Below are 23,673 nucleotides of genomic sequence, written 5' to 3'. Positions count from 1 at the left end.
TGGTAGTGTCTGCACCGGGGCCTCTACTGACACTGGTGGGACTACCGGAGCTACTGGTCCTGTCACTATCCTCTCGGATGATGATGACGCCATCTGTTAGTATCACCAAAACAAGACAAAAAAGGGTCAACTTAGCATTCCTAGAACTCATTAATTCCTAATATTAAAATCTATCTAAACCCTAACCATCCTATTCCTATCTTATATGATCTCCCTATCTTAATCCTAATGTTCTTGTTTCAGGGACCAAAACCTACAGATCTGATGCCAAATTGTAACGCCCTCCAAATTCGGGGTCTAGATCTGGGGGTTACTTGCTAATCTCCAACATAATACAAACCTGTATAATGATTACGCAAATATATATCTAACCCCTTTACATCTATCCAGGATCTTTTCAGGTTGAGGTATGAAGAACATCACACTATCTTTATTACAAACCCAAATATAAAATCTCATAGAACTCTCTTTATTACAAACCATTATTTTAATTTTTTTTTAAACTAAATTTATTTTATTCAAACACACACCATATTTATCTATAATAGACCCGTTCAGGTGGCTCAAAGCTCTCTTCCTTTATCGAGATTAGCACTCTTGGTATTAGAGGATCCCGCTTCCTGACACGCTTCTTTTCCACGCAAGTCCGAATAGATTTCATTCTCTTTCTTGACTGAAAACAATAAAGTAAATAACAACAAAATGAGGTGAGCCATAATTTGCTCAGCAAGTCCACAATATATAAATAGTATTATAAGAAATCTAAATGAACCGGTAACCCGGATGTATTTGTAAAGATGTATCTCTATAAGGAATAATGAAGGCCACTATCGGTGAATATCAATGAACAAGTCCAAGTCTGCACCTATATCCTGCTTCTCAGCCAGGATACAGTGCAGATTAATACCTCTATGTATAGATCCATTCGGGTATCCGGTTAATTCCTGGTCCATAGGATCAAGTGTATACATGATCCTCATCATCACATCCAGTTCAAAGATGAGCAACCGGAATAATCGGTATGCTTTGATGTATCCCAACATCAGAATATATCAGGATATATATATATATATGTGTGTGTGTGTAATCTATTGGAATATGAATAGAGTATTTAGTGAATCAAGAGAAATCAGGAATCAGCATGAAATAAAAATAAAGGAACAATAATTGTGTATCAGTGTATGTGAATAGGAATTATCAGTGTTTACTGAGTTGAGAATTTGAATAGAAGTAAGTAATTCACTATTCTGAAATCAGAATAGGGGAAAAACTTGCCTGTCACGCGATCTACCACAAGTATATTACAGTTCTCTAATACTGGCTCGGTCCGCCGTGTTGGCTTCGTATCTATCAAAGAAAGATGCTTATTTAGTCGACTTGTATCTTAATCACGTTTCGAACCAACTTCACGTAACCCTTATCATCTACCCGTACGCTTATAATTGACTCGTACAATAATTACTAGCAATTAAGACTTGATTAACCACATAATTCACATAGCACATAAGTCACATAGTCATTCTAGGCTTAAAAATATTTTTAGAATCAAAATCGGATCAATATTCGCATTATCGAACAATATCTGGCTCGTTTCCTAATTTTTCGGAATTTATTGGACTCGTCTCTATAATTAATAAGGTCTATAAGTAAATAAATATCGAAAGATGACTCGTTCCCAAAAGAAATTAAGGTTTGAAACTATGTTTAATGAAAACAGATCGTTTTTCCGAGTCAAAGGGCTTTCGTTTCGCTTAAATCGGATAAACGGTTCAATTAATAATTAATAAGTAAGAATAAATCAATTTATTATTCAAAATAATCATTTATTCAAAATAATTGAACCTCAAATATATTTTTTAAATAATTATTTGGGAAATATCATAATTAAAAATGATTTTTCCAGAACTTTTGGAATTAAAAGAATTTATTATGAATTATTGAAAATAAATTGATTAATTATCAAAATAATTAATCATTTTTAAATAATTAATAAATAAATAAATAATAAATAAATAAATAATTCTGAATTTTAAAAAATATTTCAGATTTATTTATAAAATAAATAAATAAATTAATTGAATTAATTAATCAATTTATAAAATAAATAAAACTGAATTTTATGATTTTAAAAAATAAAAATAAATAAAAATAAAATAGAAAAGTCAGAAACAGATTTTTAAAAACAATTTTGGGGAAAACCGGATCAAAACCGGGTTTTCAAACCGGGTTTGAATCCGGGTCGCAAATAACTCAGATGGGTCGCCGGTCGGATGTGCAGATTCCAGCGACCTCCTCCTAGTTTTCCGGCAGACCCATATCTCGATCATATCGAGATGGAATCGATTGATTCCAAAAGGGTTTTCACCCAGTTTCAGCCCAGAAACTTAACTCCACCATCCAAAACAATCGACGATCATAGAGTCGTCTTCTCCGACCATAACTAAAGCTTTTTCCGGCGGCTTCACCGGAAAAACAGGTCTCCCTCAAAATCAAACCAAACTCGATGATTTGTATGTTATTTAAAGCTTAAGGATCCTAGAATCGATCCCCATCCACCACAACAATCACAGATCAATCAATAATTCAGAAAATAAGAATCAAAATCATCAAAAGTTTGAAACCTCGGTTATCACTTTCAAGGAATCGTTCGGCCTAAATATATACTTAAATCGATTGTACACAACCTAGGGAAGCTATATCAATCATCAGTAACATCGAATAACCCCTGGAATCAAAAGTCCTAATTCGGGGGCAGAAATCCTAATTTTAGAATTGAAAATCGATGAATTTAAACATGAGATTGACAGTAAAATTGGAAAGTAGAGGTCATGAGCTTTCGACTGGTTACTTACATGATAGATTTGGATCATAGAATCACAGTGAAATCGAGCTTTGATCTTCAATGGCCAAGAACCCTAATTTCTGGAAATTTGGGGAGTTTTCCCAATATTCTAATTTTTTATAAATAATTTTATATAATTAAATAAAAATTAGGGTATTTATAGTAGTAAAAATAATACTCTTAATTAAAATTAAGGCCCTAATTATACATCTATTAAAATTAATTGGCCTTTAATTAATTAATTTTTGAGTATTAGTTTTTAATTTTTTAATATTAAATATATACAATAATATGCCTAAATTTCCCAAAAATTGTGAATAATCAAAAAATACAAAAAAAATGGAATAATTGAAAGTCCAATAATTTTATAAAAATAAAAATATGATTTTTATGGGGTTTTTGACACTCGAAGGGGACTGGTAAAGTCATTTTTCGCGAAACGAGAAAATTCCTAAAGTAACTGGATGTTCAGAATAACGATATGGACAAGCTATACTAGGCAAAATAAGGCCAATTATTTTATTTGAAATATCGGCTATTAAAACAAAGTTTGGGTCTTATAACTTCTGATACAAAAGCTTTTAACACGAAATAAAATACCTGATAAATACCCGAAAAATACCCTGACAATACAGAACCCATGTAGCACATAACAGCTAGGGTTTTATGAATAAATACACTTAATGACATAGTAAAACACATAATTCATCTTTATTATGATATAATACAAGCGTAATTTCCCAGTCATTACACATTTAGTCTAGCACAAGTATTAATAATCAGAAAATCAGAGTAAATCAGGAGTCTACTATCAGAGTGACTCAGAATCTAGTACTCAAATATCAAATAAAGCTTTAAATCAGAGTATGAGTGATATGTGTGCGTGCCAAAATAAATATCAATATCATAAGTATTTGCATAAGAGAAAAGCATATAACATGAAAGCATTCAAAAAACTTATATATTTCCTCAAAAACTCTAATTTACTCACCAACTAGCATATAACATGTAAAGCATGGTAATCAGTTAGCTTCAAAAGGTTACGACCGTGGAAAAATATAATGATAATAGATATGTAAAGTTGCATTCCCCTCAAAGCATCATCATAGGGGTTGTAAAGTTTACCCGTATCAAATTGCATTTGTTGATTTCTAATTAATTGGATAAATTTAACATGCCAAGTTCACTAACCAACTTATTGAAGGTAGCTTGATCAAGTGGCTTCGTGAAAATATCTACAATTTAATCCGTTGTTGGAACATAATGAAGTTTCATAATACCATTCATTATATGCTCTCTTATAAAATACCTTATATCAATGTGTTTGGTCCTAGAGTGCTGAACATGATTGTTTGAGATTTCTATGGCACTTGTGTTATCACAATAGATGGGAATATTCTTCAATTCAAGTCCATAGTCTTGGAGTTGGTTTCTCATCCAAAGAATTTGAGAACAACAACTACCAGCAGCAATGTATTCAGCTTCAGCAGTAGATGTAGAAACTGAATGCCGCTTCTTGCTAAACCAGGAAATCAATCTTCTTTCAAGAAACTGACAGCTTCTTGAAGTACTCTTCCGATCAATTTTACAATCAACATAATCATAATCTGTGTAGCCGGTGAGATCAAAGCACGTATATTTGGGATACCAGATACCTAGATTAGGTGTATCCTTCAGATATCTGAAAATTCTTTTGACGACTATTAGATGTGATTCCTTTGGATCATATTGAAATTGTGCCACAAGCATGTTACAAACATAATATCTGGACAACTAGCAGTCAGGTAGAGCAGTGATCCAATCATGCCTCAGTAGTTAGTGATATCCAACTTCTTACCAGACTTGTCTTGATCAAGTTTTGTGGCAGTTTCCATCGAAGTCTTTGCAGGTGTTGAATCTTCCAGATTATATTTCTTCAAAAAATCACTGATGTACTTCGTTTGACAAATAAAGATACCATCTAGTTTCTGGCTCACTTGTATTCCAAGGAAGAAATTCAACTCACACATCATACTCATCTCATACCTACCCTGCATAAGCTTAGCAAACCTTTCACAAAGTGCATCATTCGTAGACCCACATATACATCAACATAGACTTGTACAAGTATGATATCATTTTTATGTAATTTATGAAAAAGAGTCTTATTCATGACATTTCTAGTGAAACTATTTTCAAGAAATAATTTTGAGAGAGTGTCATACCATGTTCTTGGCACTTGCTTAAGATCATAAAGAGCCTTGAAGAGAAAATAGATAAAATCTTCAAGCTCAGGGTCTACGAAGCCAAGGGGTTACTCCACATAGACTTATGCTTCAAGCTCACCATTCAGGAAAGCACTTTTCACATCCATATGATATACCTTGAAGTTTGAATGTGCTGCAAATGCTAAAAACATCCCGATGGCTTCAAGTCTAGTAACCGGTGCAAATGTTTAATCGTAATCAATGTTAGTGTTTGTGCCCTAGAGACAACACTATTATGTTGTGTATATGACATTTAGATTATTAATGTTTATGTTTTATCGATTATTCCTTTTTTATAATTTATTATGTCTTAATTTACAGCGATATAAATATTAGATTAATAAATGTCCTTGGAATATGATATGCATTCTCTTTCTATGTGACTTAGAAATGAGATAATGAGAATAGTATCGATATTCCTAAATATCCCTAGTCGAGTATTATTATTAAGGGACAATAATATTGCATTAAGACTAGTGTGTTTGTTGACTATTGATTACATCTCATTGATCATAGGTATAGTGATACTAAAGTTAAAAACACATGCATGTGTAAATATACATAGTGCTCGATAGACACAATGTGAGATTCTACATGTCTGTTGTGTCATAAGGAATTCTCACAGTGATAATGATGTAATGGTCCTTAGACTTAAAATTATTATATTTCTAAATGATGATTAATATACTCTGATTACATTAAAACTTTCCTTTGACCGGGTAATGATAAATATGGACTTTGAAAATATTATGAATAGTGTGAGAAATATGAATGATCTAGAAAGGATTTAACCCTCCTACTTTTTGGAGTGATATTATTGGCCTCTTATGTGAGTTAGACTCTAAAGTGCGTGGCGCCACACTCAAATGTTGATTTCAAATGATAGTCTACTCATTGATCAAAGAAACCTGGATTAAACCATGAAGAGGATGACACAAAAGAATATATAATATATTACATTGTATATTATTCACAAAAGGTTTAATCGATCACCGATTTATTATTATTATTTAGGTATCAATGATGTATTACTAGATGCCGATCATTGTTCATGATTTTATATTAGATTTAAAATCATTGCCAACGTCATAATAACCTAAAAGGACACACAAAGAATGATCGGAAGATTATTTAATTTAAATTCGAATTTAAGTTAAATGTAAGTAATTTAAATTATTTGTTATTAATTAAGTAAGACTTAATTAATTAAATAAATAGAAAATTCAAATTTACTATTAAATCCGAAATTGAGTTATTGAATGATTAAGTAAGACCTAATTAATAATAACTAGGATTTTTGAATTTATTAAAACTTTAAATTAGTTTAGGGTTATAAGTCTTTTTCTCTTGCCTATATAATATCTTATTAAGCCTCAACTAGGGTTTTACGTTTTTATAAGATAAAACACAAACCCTAGCAGCTTGAGAGAGAAAGAGAGAGAAAATATGGCTTCTGATTTACGAGTGCTAGTACACGCTCATCCTCCATTTGATCATTCGTGTAGATACCTTTAAGGTGTAGATCGTTTCTCAACGGAATATGTGGTGATTGTTAAAAGCTTAGACCTCCATTGGATAACCGAAATCGTAAAGCTTCTTAAGGTAAACATCTTAACCACGAATTAAATATTATCTTTTCACATGGATCCTGCTCTGGGTTTCGAATTTTCTGGTTTTTACAGCTTTTAAACATTGTTTTCGCTGTGTTTTATGCCTCGAAACCCAACAGTCAATTCCTTCTTCTTGAGAATATCCCCTATTAACCACTCTCGCCTTGTTTCTTGTAACAATTTCATCCGCAAAGTCACAGCAGAGTTCGATCCATAAAATAGTGTTTCAAATATGTTCCACTTGATATGATTAATTAGATTAATCATGATAAGTATATGATAAATTATATTATTATATGTTATTTGAGCATGGTGGATGGTTATGGCTTTTAGACCTTAGGTTTTTTAATTGTAGTTTTGGGTTTTAAATACGACTTGCATGTCGTTTTGATTCTTGTAACATTAAATTCTGAATGTAACTCGAGTTCTTTTTGTAAGTTCATTAGATTAGTCTTTCATGTTTCAAATATGTAATATACTTGAAGACTAGAAGACTTAAAGAAGAAGTCCATTGGAGGTGATCAAAGGAAGCAAATAAAGTAAGAAGAGATATGATGTAATAGATAGTTGTATTTATTTACTTAACCACCTTAGATTGATCTTTATCATGAGCTTAATGAAGATCACATAGGATGGGGAGATAACCAACCACGTTTACTTTACTACACTTTACATATATTATAATCATGTGATGAATGTATATGTAGAATAGTTAATATGATGCATGCTTAATTAGATTAATCATTTATGTATTAGATACGTCACCCATGCCATGCATGCTAAATAAGATAAAATCTATAACAATTCAAGATTTTAAAAATGAATAAACGATTATGTTAGAAGAAATTGATGATATCAATTTATAAACTATCAGAGATTATTATCAGCATTTAATATCAGACTTTAGCAGAATGTGACGTCATCAGCATTTGCTGATCAGTAATTGACATCAGTATTTGATCACTATAGCTAAAGATCATGAGATATCGAAGTTGGAAAGAGTTTGTATAATTCAAGTCGGTGAAGGACTTTAATTCTAGTAGCAGTCAAGTAAAGGATATGTTTTGTGATTCCTTATTGTAATAGAATAGGATTCTTATTTGATTGTGTAGTTGTGCAATATATAAGCACAGATTAGGTGAACACTTTATGTGTCGAGTATTGATATATCTTTTGTGTAACCTAGTAGCTCTCAATGATATATGTTCATCCTTTGAGAGATTAGTTTGTAATCAGTTTTTATCAATCAATAGAAAACTGTTTATACTGTTGAGTGATTAATTCAATTTATCTGCATAAACTGTATTCACCCCTGTTAAGTGGCATTTATGACACTTATTTATGCTCTAATAAGCTTTGAGGTGGTGTATTTGTACTCAAGTTATTTGTGTTTTAACGTGTTTTCAAGTGTTTTTGCATTTCAGGCTTCACTTCGTGAATCAGGAGAATTAGCATTATTTTGATGCTAATATGGTGTTGGAATAAAAGTTTGAAAGACTGGCTTGAAGATGCAAGGAATAAAGAAGAAGAAAAAAATGAAGTTTTGGCAAAAGGCAGGCGCGCCCGCGCTGGTGTTACGCGCGACCGCGCTGGGAGTACAGAAAGTCAGCACGCATGCGCCGGGCGCTGGTGAAGCGCGCGGCCGCGCTGGGTCGGGATATTAAAATTCTGATTCTTTTATAATTTAAATTGCTGGACTCCTGGGATGCATGGCTGTTATATAAACATAATTTAGGTCATTTTTCAGGAGATATTCAGAGATATCAAGACATCAAGGAAGGAAAAGACATCAAGAGACCTTTTGGCACAATTCAACAAAGGCGAAGACGATCTAGTTTATTCTTATAAATCTTTGTTTGAGTTGTAATTTGGATGCTTGTTTCTTGTTTTGCTGAACCTATATTCTTGATGGTACTTTGGTTTATTTATTCGTATAAAGACTACGTTTGATATATCATGTTTTCATTGAAACCTACGTTGGCGATGAGTTCGATTATGAGCTAATCGTTATCGTGGGGTTCTAGCGGATTTATTTATGGATTTCTTTAGTTAAATTGTTTGATGCCTTAGTGTGTGGTGATTGTATAATATCCTAGTATTAGTTGTGCGTATTCGTCTTGTGAGCGTCGCGAACTTATAAGATAGCGTGTTAATTCTTAATGAAGCGAAAGTGAATTTAAGGATTTAGAACTTGCCATGCTAACATAGGTTCATGTATTGTCATGCATGATTCGTAGGTAATTTTAACCATCTTACTTGCCCTATGTAATCAAGATAGATAACTTGTACTTAAAATGTTATGTTGTCAAATTCTATAGACATATAGGGTCTAAATATAATTGGTGCCTATTCAACTTCTATCTCTTTTGTGGATGTCTGGTAGAATGGTACTCGTGCAATGAAAGTTGGCGTTTATCAGTTTCGTGTTGTCTGATTAGTGTCATCACCATTGCATGCTAAGGTTAAGAATAATAAGGCTATTGAATGAAGTATTTAACGAAGTTAGAATCCCATGCCTGTCATATATATAAACTCAGTTTATCTTATTCTCGTAGTTATAATAGTTAGCGTAATTCTTAGTTATAAATACTCTCAATTTGTTATCTTCTTAGCATTAAATAATAACCATACATTGTTGCTTAGGTGCGTAATTTAGATAGTTAACCAATACAGTCTCTGTGGGATCGAATCTGATTTATATCTTATACTACTTGCGAACTCGTATACTTGCGTGTAATATTAGCCCGTGTTTAGCGATTAACAAGTTTTTAGCGCCGCTGTCGGGGACTGCAGTGTTAATTATTAGTTTATGTGCTTTCCATCAGTGTTCATTAAAGGTCATTGACTCGGACATTGTTACTTCTTTGTTTCCTTGTTTTATTTCAGGTGATCTAGCGAGGGTGTATGTATACGCGTTCGCGTACTCATAAGAGAACACTAGATAAAGCTGAGGGAGAACTTGTGGTAATTCGTAAGGAAGTTTTTGAGGAAGAAAAGAAGGTAGAAGAAGAAGTGAAAGTTGAAGAGCCAATTATAGTAGCTATGGGAGATCAAGTAGAAAATCTGAAGACTTTGATGGACTATTCTAAGCCAAAGATTAATGACATTCAGTCTAGCATCATTAGACCAGCCATCGCGGCTAACACTTTTGAGATCAAGTCAAGCACGATCCAGATGATACAGAACTTAGTTCAGTTTGGGGGTTCTCCTACCGAAGACCCCAACATGCACATCAGGGATTTTATCGAGATCTGCGACACTTTCAAGTTCAATGATGTGACTGAAGATGCTATCAAGCTGCGACTTTTCCCATTCTCTTTGAGGGACAAAGCTAAGTGCTGGTTACACTCTCTACCGGCAGGGTTTATCACAACTTGGGAAGATCTTGCTCAAAAGTTTCTCACTAAATTTTTTCCCATTGCGAAGACTGCAACAATCAGGAATGCTCTTACCCAGTTTGCGCAGCAAACTGAAGAATCTCTGTGTGAGGCTTGGGATCGAAATAAAGAGATGCTAAGGAAGTGCCCACATCATGGCATGCCTGATTGGATGATTATCAACTGTTTCTACAATGGATTGGGTCCTACTTCTAGGCCCATGCTTGATGCAGCATCAGGAGGAGCCTTGTGGTCTATGAGCTACGATGAAGCTTATGAACTTATTGAACTGATGGCTGCTAATGAGTACCAGAATCCTTCCCAGAGACTGGCTCAGGGAAAAGTAGCAAGAATTCTGGAGTTGGATGCAGCAACTACTATCGTTGCCCAACTTAAGGTTTTGACAATGAAGGTGGACACTTTGGCTAATTATGGAGTTAATCAAATCACTAGTGTCTGTGAGCTTTGTGCTGGTGCCCATGAGACTGATCAGTGCACAATTTCTAATGAATCAGCTCAGTTCGTGAGCAACTTCCAGCGATCGCAGCAACCTGTGCCAGCCACCTATCATCCTAACAACCGCAATCATCCTAATTTCAGTTGGAGCAATGCTCATAATGCGGTTCAACAGCCTTATCAGCAGTATCCAGCTAAGCAGTACAACCCCCTAGTTTTCAGCAACCGCATTATATACCAAAACAACAACTCCAGCTGCAACAAGCTAATGAAAAAATTGAATTAGAGGAGTTAAAGCTCATGTGCAAGAGTCAAGCTATTTCCATCAAGACCTTGTAAACAATTCGAGAAGTTTCTGGAGGTGTTCAAGAAACTTCATATCAACATACATTTCGCTGAGGCTCTCGAGCAGATGCCTAGTTATGCAAAGTTTATGAAAGGTATTCTCTCTCGGAAGGTGAAGCTAGATGATTTAGAGACTGTCGCTCTCACGGAGGAATGCAGTGCTGTGCTGCAGCAGAAGTTGCCTCCGAAGCTTAAAGATCCAGGAAGCTTTACTATTCCATATACTATCGGTAAAGTGTCTTTTGACAGATGCTTATGTGACTTGGGAGCTAGCATCAATCTGATGCCTTTGTCAATCTTCAAGCAATTTGACTTACCTGATCCCAAACCAACTTACATGACCTTGCAGTTGGCCAACCGTTCTATTACATATCCGAGAGGTATTGTGGAGGATGTTTTGGTCAAGGTGGATAAACTCATCTTCCCTGCTGATTTCGTCATTCTTGATTTCGAGGAGGATAAGAAGATTCCCATAATCTTGGGAAGGCCTTTCTTGGCAACTGGCCGAATGTGCTGAAGGGTGAGCTTACAATGCGAGTGTTGGATCAGGATGTGACTTTCAATATGTTCAATGCTATAAAATTTCCTACTAATAATGAGGAGTGCTTAAAAGTCGAGTTGGTCGATTCAGTGGTCATATCGGAACTTGATCAATTGCTAAGGTCTGATGCCTTAGAAAAAGCTTTGTTGGGAAATTCAAACAGTGAAGATGATGAAAGAGATGATCAATTGCAATATTTGAATGCGTCTCCCTGGAAGAGGAAGATCGATATGCCTTTTGAATCTCTTGGAATGGAAAAATTGAGAAAAGCTCCTAAACGCCTCAAGCCTTCTATTGAGGCTCCTACTATTGAGCTTAAGCCTTCACCTGAACATTTGGGGTATGCTTTTTTAGGTGATGCATCTACTCTGCCTGTTATTATTACATCTGACCTTTCAGGTAGCGATGAAGAAAAGCTCTTGAGAATTCTAAGAGAGTTCAAATCGGCAGCAGATATCAAGGGAATCGACCCTTCTTACTGCATGCATAAAATTCTGCTAGAAGAAGGTAGCAAGCCTACATTCGAGCAGCAAAGAAGACTTAATCCAATCATGAAGGAAGTAGTAAAGAAGGAAATTCTGAAGTGGCTAGATGCATGAATCATTTATCCTATCTCTGATAGTTCATGGGTAAGACCGGTTCAATGTGTACCAAAGAAAGGTGGTATTAAGACCGGTTCAATGTGTACCAAAGAAAGGTGGTATTAAGACCGGTTCAATGTGTACCAAAGAAAGGTGGTATTACTGTGATAGCAAATGAGAAGAATGAGCTTATTCCTACACGGACAGTCACGGGGTGGAGAGTCTGTATGGACTACAGGAAGCTAAAAAAGGCCACCAGGAAAAATCACTTTCCCTTGCCCTTCATTGATCAGATGTTTAACAGGTTGGCTGGTCATGAGTACTATTGTCTTCTGGATGGGTATTCGGGTTATAATCAGATTTGTATCGCTCCAGAAGATCAAGAGAAAACTACCTTCACTTGTCCATTTGGTACGTTTGCCTTTAGACGAGTTTCTTTTGGTCTGTATGGTGCACCAACCATATTTCAGTGATGTATGATGGCCATCTTTTCTGACATGATTGGCCAGAATGTGGAAGTGTTCATGGATGACTTCTCAGTCTTTGGCGATTCTTTTGATGAATGCTTGCAAAATCTTGGAAATGTTCTCAAGAGGTGCGTTGAGACCAATTTAGTTCTCAATTGGGAGAAATGTCACTTTATGGTGCATCAAGGCATAATTCTCCGGCACAAGGTTTCTAGTAAGGGTCTTGAGGTGGATAAGGCCAAGGTGGGGGTCATTGAGAATCTTCCCCCACCTATTTATGTCAAGGGAATTCGCAGTTTTCTTGGTCACGCGGGTTTCTACAGGCGTTTCATCAAAGGTTTCTCAAAAATTTCAAAGCCATTGTGCAGTTTACTAGAAAAAGATGTCCCTTTCAAGTTTGATGACGAGTGCCTTGCGGCTTTTGAGACATTGAAGAAGAGTCTAATCTCAGCACCGGTCATAACTGCACCTGATTGGAATGAGCCTTTTGAGATGATGTGCGATGCAAGTGATTCTGCAGTTGGAGCAGTTCTTGGGTAGAGGAAGAACAATATATTTCATATAGTCTACTACGCAAGTAAGACTCTAAATGGTGCTCAACTGAATTACACTACTACGGAGAAAGAACTTTTGGCTATTGTCTACGGTTTTGAGAAATTTCGATCTTATCTACTTGGGACTAAGGTGACAGTTTTCACTGATCACGCCGCCATTCGATATCTCGTCTAGAAGAAGGACTCGAAGCCTAGATTGATTAGAGCGCGCCCGCGGTGTTCTAGCGCGAGGCCGCGCCGAGTCTCTGTTCAGATTAAATATAAAAATAACAGTTTTATTAGAGAAAATCGGGATTTTAATTCCAAAATCAATTATAACCCGATTTTACTCTTCCACATCCCATAATTCCCTCTCCTAATCAATTCCATTATTCCCACGATACCCATAATCAATTCCCAGTTCTATTCCTTATCAAATTTACACCCATCCACCTATAAATACATAAACTTGCATACATCTTCTCCATCAATTCACAAACTCTCAAACACAAATTCTCTCTAAACACTTAAGCTTTTATTCTCTCTTTTTCAATCCGATGGCACCCAAAAGGTAGAGAACTCAAGTTGGAAGCAGCGCCTCAGATTCTTCTACTGCGAGTGGTGTGAGGCGCAGGTTCTCTACTCCTGAGGCTGAGGAGGAGTACACGAGGCTTCTATCGAAGCCTATTGCTAAGGAGAGAGGATTTTTGCCATCAGGAAAAGATGGTAGGCTGTTGGAGATGATTTTGGAGATGGGTTGGGTTCCTTTCTGTTAGGCTCCCGCTGCTGTGCCCATGAGTGTTGTGCGGGAGTTCTACGCCAACGCCATGGTGGAGAAGAATGGTTTTACGGTGGTGAGGGGGAGGACTGTTGAGTAGAGTGCTGAGGCTATCAGGACAGTGATTGAGCATCCTGCAAGGAAGGTGGGCCAGGACACTTGGAACGATAAGACTCCTGAGGACTTCGATTTGGATCTCATCGTTGCTACTTTCTGTATGTCTGAGACTCATTGGAAGTTTAAGAGGGGCACGACTGATTACTCCACGTTCCCTGCTTCATGCATGAACAGGTATACACGGGCTTAGAACTCGTTTATTTGTGCTAACATCATGCCATCTTCGCATGTGCATGAGATTACGATGGAGCGTGCTCATCTGCTTTGGGGTATTCTGCAGGGTGATTACATTGATTTGGGGATGGTGATATATTAGGGGATCCTGAGGTTTTTGAGAAGAGGTACTACTGGGGCGATTCCATATGCGTCCATTGTGACGAAGTTGTGCGTGGTAGTTGGTGGTCATTGGCCCGCACATGAGCAGCTTCAGATTCCCAGTGCTCCTATTGACAGTTCTACGCTGCACAGCATGGTTGAGTGGTATGGAGGGAAGCCCGATCCTAAGGGGATTGGTTATTCTTATGATCATCTACCAGGAGGACATCCAGCCCCTCAGTCATATGCCGGTGGTACACAGCAGGCTAGCAAGGCGGCTTGGAGAGCCGAGTTGGGCGAGGAGGCCGGTCCAGCGCAGCAGCAGCAACAGGAGCTGAGATGGGAGCTGGTTTGAGTTCGACGCAGTATAGGCGTCTTGCGAGGAGGATGGATGTGATGCACGACATCCACAGTCAGTTTGTACACGATCTCACCCAGGCACTTGGGACTGCATTTAGAGAGAGCCACCGGAGTTGACATTCAGTGGCCAGTTTTTTGTGAGGATTCCTTGTATCCACCTCCGGACACACCTGACACTCCAACCTTTGAGGGTGAGGATTCTGATTCAGAGTAGTTATGCCTAATTCCTTTCCTTACCTTCACCGAGGACAATGAATATTTTAAGTTTGGGGGTAGTAGTTGAAGGAATATGTTGTGTGAGTCTTATATAGTTTGCATGTTCATGATAGTTTTATCTCATATAGTTGCATATATTTTGCCATGTAGTTTTTTTTTGTTTTTGGTAGTTTTTATGATAGTTTGTTCATGTAGTTTCATGCATTTACATTATATCATGATTCCCTTAGATAATTTTCCTGATTAATTGGTGATATTGATGCTAGTGTAGTGATGTTATATTTAGTAATGTTGAGTCTTATTGGATTAATTTGCATTCTAGAGACATTTGTATTTCACTAAGTCTTATAGGTTGCTACAGTGCTAGATCATAGTCATGATTTATTGGTCTGTCGAAGTTTAATCGCTTATTTATATTTAGAATTTAGGGTATTCTCTTAATAATAAAAGACATGGATATTTAGAAATTGGAGAAATTGGATTTCATTTCTAGTTGTGTGGCTAGGTGTCAAATGGCTAGTAGCCGGCTCATATTTTTATGAGTAGTCTAGGGTTGAATGAGATGGAGCGAAACACACTCATTCAGAAATAGAAAAAAAAATATAGAAAAAAGAGAAAAAAAAGAAAAAAAAGAATAAGTGTTATGTATAATTGATCACGAGTGGGCTCTTTAGTACTCGAGTTATTAAGTTCTTAGGGGACTTTGTGCCTAGTGACCTAAGGCTTCTATAGTCTGGGATCCGCTAACCTAACGCTCGCTATATGGGTACTATTGTATAAGTCTTTTGTGGACCTCACTCATCCCATGATCAAATAAGCATATTTGTGTTGTTTTGTTGTGAATAAAAGCGTGAATCCATGTTAACTCTGATATAAGAATTGAAGTGTTATAAGTTATTTTGAGTCTAGCTTTTATTCTATTTATAAACTTGCGATTGTTTTGATAAGTAGTGAGTTATGATTGTCGATCTAGTTGCAATAGTATATCTGTAGGCATTTACACACACACACGTCTCTGGTGTGTAGATTGATTAGTGAGATTTGATGGATCTTTATGCGAATAATTGCATTTATTGAGGTGTTGCTAGTTTATTGGTTTAGTTATTCTTTGGGGATCGTTGCATTCATATTAGTTGCATTCATGTATTTACTTTATTTCTTGTTCTTTGAGTCTGTTTATGCTTGAGGACAAGCATCGATAAAAGTTTGGGGGTGTGTTAAGTGGCATTTATGACACTTATTTATGCTCTAATAAGCTTTGAGTTGGTGTATTTGTACTCAAGTTATTTGTGTTTTAACGTGTTTTCAAGTATTTTTGCATTTCAGGCTTTACTTCGTGAATCAGGAGAATTAGCATTGTTTTGATGCTAATATGGTGTTTAGGATGTGTTGGAATAAAAGCTTGAAAGACTGGCTCGAATCTGCAAGGAATAAAGAAGAAAAAAAAATGAAGTTTTGGCAGAAGGCAGGCGCTCCCACGCTGGTGCAGCGCGCGGCCGGGCCGGGAGTACAGAAAGGCAGAGCGCCCGCGCTGGTGAAGCGCGCGGCCGCACTGGGTCGGGATATTAAAATCCTGATTCTTTTATAATTCAAATTTCTGGACTCCTAGGATACATGGACTGCTATATAAACATAATTTAGGTCGTTTTTCAGGAGATATTCAGAGATATCAAGACATCAAGGAAGGAAAATACATCAAAAGACCTTTTGGCGCAATTCAACAAAGGCGAAGATCTAGTTTATTCTTATGAATCTTTGTTTGAGTTGTAATTTGGATTCTTGTTTCTTGTTTTGCTGAACCTATATTCTTGATTGTACTTTGGTTTATTTATTCGTATAAAGACTACATTTGCTATATCATGTTTTCATTGGAACCCACGTTGGCGATGAGTTCGATTATGGGCTAATCTTTATCGTGGGATTCTAGCGGATTTATTTATGGATTTCTTTAGTTAAATTGTTTGATGCCTTAGTGTGTGGTGATTGTATGATATCCTAGTATTAGTTGTGCGTATTCGTCTTGTGAGCGTCGCAAACTTATAAGATAGCGTGTTAATTCTTAATGAAGCGAAAGTGAATTTAAGGATTTAGAACTTGCCATGCTAGCATAGGTTCATGTATTGTCATGCATGATTCGTAGTTAATTTTAACCATCTTACTTGCCCTATGTAATCAAGATAGATAACTTGTGCTTAAACCGTTATGTTGTCAAATTCTATAGACATATAGGGTCTCAATATAATTGGTGCCTATTCAGCTTCTATCTCTTTTGTGGATGTCTGGTAGAATGGTACTCGTGCAACGAAAGTTGGCGTTTATCAGTTTCGTGTTATCTGATTAGTGTCATCACCATTGCATGCTAAGGTTGAGAATAATAAGGCTATGGAATGAAGTATTTAATGAAGTTAGAATCCTATGTCTGCCATATATATTAACTCAGTCTATCTTATTCTCGTAGTTATAATAGTTAGCGTAATTCTTAGTTATAAATTTTCTCAATTTGTTATCATCTTAGTATTGAATAATAACCATACATTGTTTCTTAGGTGCGTAATTTAGATAGTTAACCAATACAGTCTCTGTGGGATCAAATCTGATTTATATCTTATACTACCTGCGAACTCGTATACTTGCGTGTAATATTAGCGCGTGTTTAGCGACTAACAACCCCCTCTACAGTTGTATTAAGGACATAACAATTGGTATCATAGCTTGCTGTTGATATACAGACAGTTTAAGATCTAAAATCAATCTATAATGGAAGATAAAGAAGCTCAACCGAATCCCCCCAACCATTGAGCTTTGTGCTCGTGACCTTCTTATCGAGGACAACAGCCAAACTCCTTATTAACGATTTGTCACAGAGATGAAACTTGTGAAGGTCGATACTAGTAGCAGCCTCTCTATAGAGGGTATTTATTTTCATTCTACCATAAGCTTGGTCAAGTTTGTTGTTAGGTACCAATATGTTTGTAGAAGGGGGTTGAATACAAACTATACCGTTTAATCGAATTTAGTGCGGAATAAAAATTGAAACAAAATTCAAGTTAAATAAAAATATTATTAAACTTGAAAGGTGTTACAACAACAGTATCGATTACAAGGGATTCATATTAAATTAATTATCACAAATCTAGAATAAATTCGACATGAACTTTTTCTATTTTTGCAATAAAAAGAATCAAATGCGAAAAGCAATTTGAGATTAAGTTCTAGGGATTTTGATCCGCTAGATAGTTAATCAAGAACAAGAGAATGATTTCTAGTGGTTTGGATTTAATTTTAAAACTAGAAATTTATGATCTTGAATTTGCAGCAGTGAGATGAAATATTTGTGCGGCTTCTGCTTTTGTTCTTGAGTAATTGATTGTGTTCTATTGTGTATTGAATGACTACTGCTTCTTTCTTTTAAATGATTTGATCAACAGAACTTCATTGAACTGGCAAGACAATCGGCATGACAATCATTTGTACTAGGAAGACAATCAGTATGACTATCTCCTGAACTAGCAAGACTATCAATTTGAACTGGCAAGACTATCTCCTCCCAGTAGAACTTTCGGTGAGACAATTAGAATTGACCTGGAATGAGAATCGGTATGACAATCCAGATTGTCATGCCAGTTCAATTTCAATTGTCTTACTGAATTAAAACTAATTTTAATTCAATTATAATTCAGAAAATTCTTAATATTAATTCAGAATTAATTAATCTATTAATTCAATTAATCAACAAATTAATCTTTGCAGATTTAATTTATTTTCTTAATTAAAATATATGACTTAATTAATTAATAGAAAATTAATACTACTCTTGAACAACAACCATTCTTCTGAAAATCTTCTGAAAATCACTGTCAATTATGAATGAATTCCACCACTTCAATGTTGACACTCGATGTACTGTCTGGTTCATGAGTGACTAACTTTCGTGACGTTTCTTCATGTCTTGACTTTAATAACTTGATTTTCTTCAGATTAAATCCCTGTAATTATCTGATACCCTGACAAGATCTCTGTCACTTGATTAAATCCACAATCTTGATTTATATCACTGAGGCTTGATCAATTTCTTGAACTTCTTCCAGCGAAGCAATTCCTCAAGTCTGTAGATGAACCTTGTTTCTGAATCCTTTGACATATGTTACTTTGTGAGATCTCTTTGTCGATAGATCCACTATTTACTTGTTATATTCTTATTTGAGTTGAGTTAAAATCCTCGAATAAACAAATAGGCTATGACATATGCCTTTCAATCTCCCCCTATTTGTTTGTTAGATAATAACAACAAATGCCTAGATGATAACTCAACTAACAAATAAGAAAAAGAAGATAGCAGAAAAGTTCTGGATAACATTTAACATTTTCCAGAGTCCAAATAGATGTGCCTCTAGACTGAACATATCTTCAAGAAGTTTCATCTTCTTTTGTACAACCACATTTCCTGTTGAGAAGCGCATATCTCTCTTGCTTCCCCCCCTATGAGAATCAACTGCTTAAAGAAGATCACCTTTGTTTACCACATCTCCCGTATAATAGGATCCACAGATAAAAACCAATGGTACTTCCCTTTTGGAAAACAGCTTCTTCCCTTACTAGAAAATCACCTTGTGTTAACCACCTCTCCCGTACAATAGGATCCGTAGTTGCAAACAACAATGGTGTGGTGTAGTGTACATGTGCTTTACCTTTTTCTTCCTCCCTGCTATTTCTCCCCCTTAGTTGAGGAATCCTCCAAACTATTACTTAAGCTTTTATCTCCCCCTTAGAGAAGGAATGTATGCCGTTGTCTGAAGGAGTTCTCATATTTCACTTGGTTGGAAAAGAAATAACAAGTAGTTTCATCATTCTTCCTCACCGTGAGTGTGTGATTTGTTTAGTGTATCTCACATGTGTTTCACTCTTCTCTCCACTGGTGTTTACACTCATTCTCACAAGTGTATCACTCCTCTCATAGCTCCAAAATTCAGCTGTACCTGCAAGGAAAATCACCTTAGCCATCCTTAAGGAGGTCACGGGCGGTGCAATGGGCGTTCGCAAATCTCCATCCTTGTTAAACTCATCAGATGAATCTGAGTCATAATCTATAAGTTGCTAGTTTCCCTTTTAGGGTTCCAGATTTGAATTCTGGGAAGGTAAACAATAATCCAACGAATTTAGCATAAAGATCAAGGTTCCCTTCTAATGTCTGTGAAGACATTTCCTTGTGACTCATCAGGTAATATCTGAATCATTGTCAACAAGTTGCCGATCTGCACCTATGTCAGATCCACTATCCGCAGGTGCATCCAGGGGATTTAAGCCTGGGGAGGTAGACACTGACCACTGATATATGGCTTTTGGATCAGTATCCTCTCCTAACACCTGTAAAGGCAATTGGTCCATTAAAGAACCTTGAACAATCGAATCTGACCTTAAAATGGTCGAAACTTTTGTTTCCGTCAACTCCTCCTTTGTGTGTGTAACCTTTCCTTGTGCATCAAGAATTGTTTATGTTTGAGGTGGTGACACTACAACGGATACCCTGGCCAACAAGCAAATTTCAATAGACGCACCCTGTTGAGAGAATGAGTCTAGTAACTGTTTTTGTGCCTTTACAGCCATTACATCTTTTTGAGAAGATATATGGGGGCTAGCAGTTGTCTCGGTTTAAATACTACTCATCTATGTAGGAAACAGAGCTGCTAGGTTGACTTCAGAACCTTCCTTATGTGGTGCACTAGGCACTATCTCCCTCACGCTCATTCATACTACATTTAGTGGTAAGAGAGTGTTGGTTGGTTCTGTTTTTGTGTTTGTCTTTACAGTCTGGGATAGACGTTGTGGGTTTTCAACCTCATGACTGTCAATGAAAGAAAGTCATTGGAGACTGAACCTGTAACACAGAACATATGGTAATAGAGAGAAAATGATTTACAATAGTGATTTCAAAATATTTTACATGAAATAAGAAATCACTAATGTAGAAAGAAGTTTGATTTTGTTTTTCAATATGAATGAGTTTTTGATAAAACATTGATCACTTAGGGTAAAGTCTAAGTAATTCTCATTCATGTCAAAAGCTTACAAATATCTGCAACATAATGTTAACAAGATATCATTGACTGATACTTGTCAAGTACTTTAGATACTAATTGTTATATTGCATAAGCAATATACCACTGCACATATAAAACAATATGATTGTGCCTAGTGATAAAATAGTTATAAATATGACGACTCTACTAGTTCATATAAAATTACAACTTCTGTTAGAGTGCCATACCATGTCCTTGACGATTGCTTGAGCAGTATACTAGTTCATACCAACCTAAAGTGAGATTGTGAAGAAGAGATTGCATAGTCCAATAGATCTGCAGCTGCAAAGTCCATGAACTGTGGTGCACTGACTTCCTCTTTTGACTCACCAAATAGGAGTACACTTGTACACATCTTACTAGAGTACAATTCCAAGTGTAATGTGCAGCAGGAGTCTGATATGTCGTAATATTCTCAAGTCTCGTCACTGGTGCTATATGTTAGATACTGCTTCCTAATAATAACCTAGCACAATATACAAAATTACAATGATAACATTCCCAGCTTGCAAACAGCCGTATCCCTCAGATAAACCTTTGCTGTTATCTCCAAAGGTAACCATGGGGCCAGCTTTCTCAATCCACATTTGATAGCAGGGCTCTATCTCCGGTCATATGTCTTGATGATCCACTGTCAAGAATCCACACTACCGGTTATACTTGTTTAATGCCCTGCACTACAAATGGATTAGACCTTCTTCGGAACCCAAACTTGGTTGGGCCCGGCATACTTGTAGAACTGTCATTTGTCAGGCAAAACAACATTTTTAATTTTAATTGTCTCAACTTTCTCACTGACTGAACATTTGACCTTGTAAACAGCCTTAACAAATTTCTGTTTAAGCTTAGGCACAAATGTCTCCTTTCTAGCCTTAGAAGGACTGGCAGTCTTAGACCTATCATGCTTCTTGTTATTCACATGCTGACGAGGAGTAGTCTTATCATTAGACACATGCTTACCATTAAAATAAGCATACATCATATTAAAAGCACAAGACATACAATTAGAAACACCACATGCTTTATGAGAGTGATTAACAGCAGGCAATTTATGCATGGTAGACATGGCATTTTTGTTATCCAACTCATGTGTGTCTGAGTTAGTCTCAGTTGCTTTCACAACTTTGACTGGAACTTTCGACACACTTGACTTGGAAACAACCTTCTCATTAGCAAGATCTTCAGCATGTATTTCTTCTTGAATAACAGAAGAGGTCGCATCAAATGGTTCAGCAATTGATGCTTTATAGAGGGGTTCATCAACACCCTTAAGCACATGTGGTACTTCCCTCCCTTTAGCACAGACATGAGGAGGGGAGTTTATGCCTAATTCTCCAATAGCAGCATTGTAATCATAACCTATTCCAGATGTTTGATTAACAACTTGCTTACTGTAGAACTCTTTAGCCTTCGAACAAGAATTGAAGTAGGCTCTAACCTTAGTCTCAAGACCGGTGATCTTGTCTTTGAGAATAGTTTTGAGTTTTCTATAACAGTCAACTCTATTCTCTAGAATAGATACCTGTTCTTTTAATTTGTCTTGATTAATATGCACAAGTCTTAATTCATTGACCTCTTTCTCAAGGTCTGTGATCTTTAAACTTAACAGTTCATTATCACGACGTGCACAATCTAAGTTACCTCTTAGATGATAAACCATTTCAGCATCAGAAAGTTTTACCTCTATTCTTGACGATGAAGCTTTTCCATCAATTGCCATAAGAGCAAGATTTCCTTCTTCTTCATCTTCACTGTCAGTATCATCCCAGCTTCTTCCCTTTGCCAGATAAGCCCTTTCAGAGTTCTTTCTTACTTGCTTTGGCTTCCTACATTCTGTGGCAAAGTGTCCCAACTCATTGCAGTTATAGCATCTAATGGTGCTTCGATCAACCATCCCTGTTTTGTACCCACCACTGCTGGTGTTAGAGGATGAAGATCCACCTTTCTGGAATTTGTTGTAGTTGGACTTGTACTTAAGCTTGGGATTCCTCCTGAATCTGACATTAGAGAATCTCTTGACAATTTGGGCCATTGATTCATCTTCCAATTGCTCCAGCTCTTCCAAGGAATAAAAATCATCACTTGATTGATTTATAGTAGGAGGATCATATTCTGCTACTAACTCATTTTCCTCACCCTTGGAAAATTGTACCATTCTTTCTAACTGTTGAGATTGTTGTTGTTGTTGACCTTCAGCTACAAGTGCAGTAGATGTGCTGACCATTCTATCCTTCCCGTAGACTTCCTTCTGTTGAATCTGCTCCAACTCATAGGTTTTTAACACTCCATAGAGCCTGTCCAAAGAAATCTCACTCAGATCTCTAGCTTCTCTAATGGTAGTGATTCTATGTTCAAGATGAGCTGGCAGTGTTAAAAGGAACTTTTTGTTGACCTCCCTGATTGAATAATACTTTCCATTGATGTTCAGGTTATTGATCAACACATTGTACCTCTCAAACACTTCAGTAATTCCTTCTCCTGGATTTGATTTGAAATGTTCATATTCAGAGGTTAGGATTTCCAACTTGTTCTCCCTAACTTCCTCTGTGCCTTCATTAATTACCTCAATAGTTTCCCACATGTGTTTAGAATTTTTACAGTTCATCACATGTCTGTTCATCAAAGGATCAAGGGAATCAATTAATATTAATTGAAGGCTGGCATCCAAGGAGGCTTCTTCCTTCTCAGCAGGAGTAAAATCTTCGGGCTCTTTTGGATAGGTTCTAGCTTTAGTAGTCACCACACCATCTATTATTACCTCCGGTTCAATAACCATCGAAGTTTTTATACCCTTCTTTAACAAGTTTGAATA

General features: G+C 36.3%; 1 non-coding gene across 1 annotated transcript; it reads right to left on the bottom strand.

Annotated features, from left to right (window-relative positions):
• Nucleotides 1-10,130: 10,130 nt before the first annotated feature.
• On the bottom strand, nucleotides 10,131-10,237 carry LOC141722930 (small nucleolar RNA R71). Its single transcript, XR_012575927.1, has one exon. It is a non-coding gene; the product is annotated as a small nucleolar RNA R71 (small nucleolar RNA).
• Nucleotides 10,238-23,673: the final 13,436 nt, after the last annotated feature.

This window comes from Apium graveolens, chromosome 4 (genome assembly GCF_009905375.1).
Source record: "Apium graveolens cultivar Ventura chromosome 4, ASM990537v1, whole genome shotgun sequence".
Taxonomy (NCBI): domain Eukaryota; kingdom Viridiplantae; phylum Streptophyta; class Magnoliopsida; order Apiales; family Apiaceae; genus Apium; species Apium graveolens.
The sequence above is the reverse complement of the archived record's forward strand: the minus strand, read 5'-3'. Positions and strand labels throughout refer to the sequence as shown.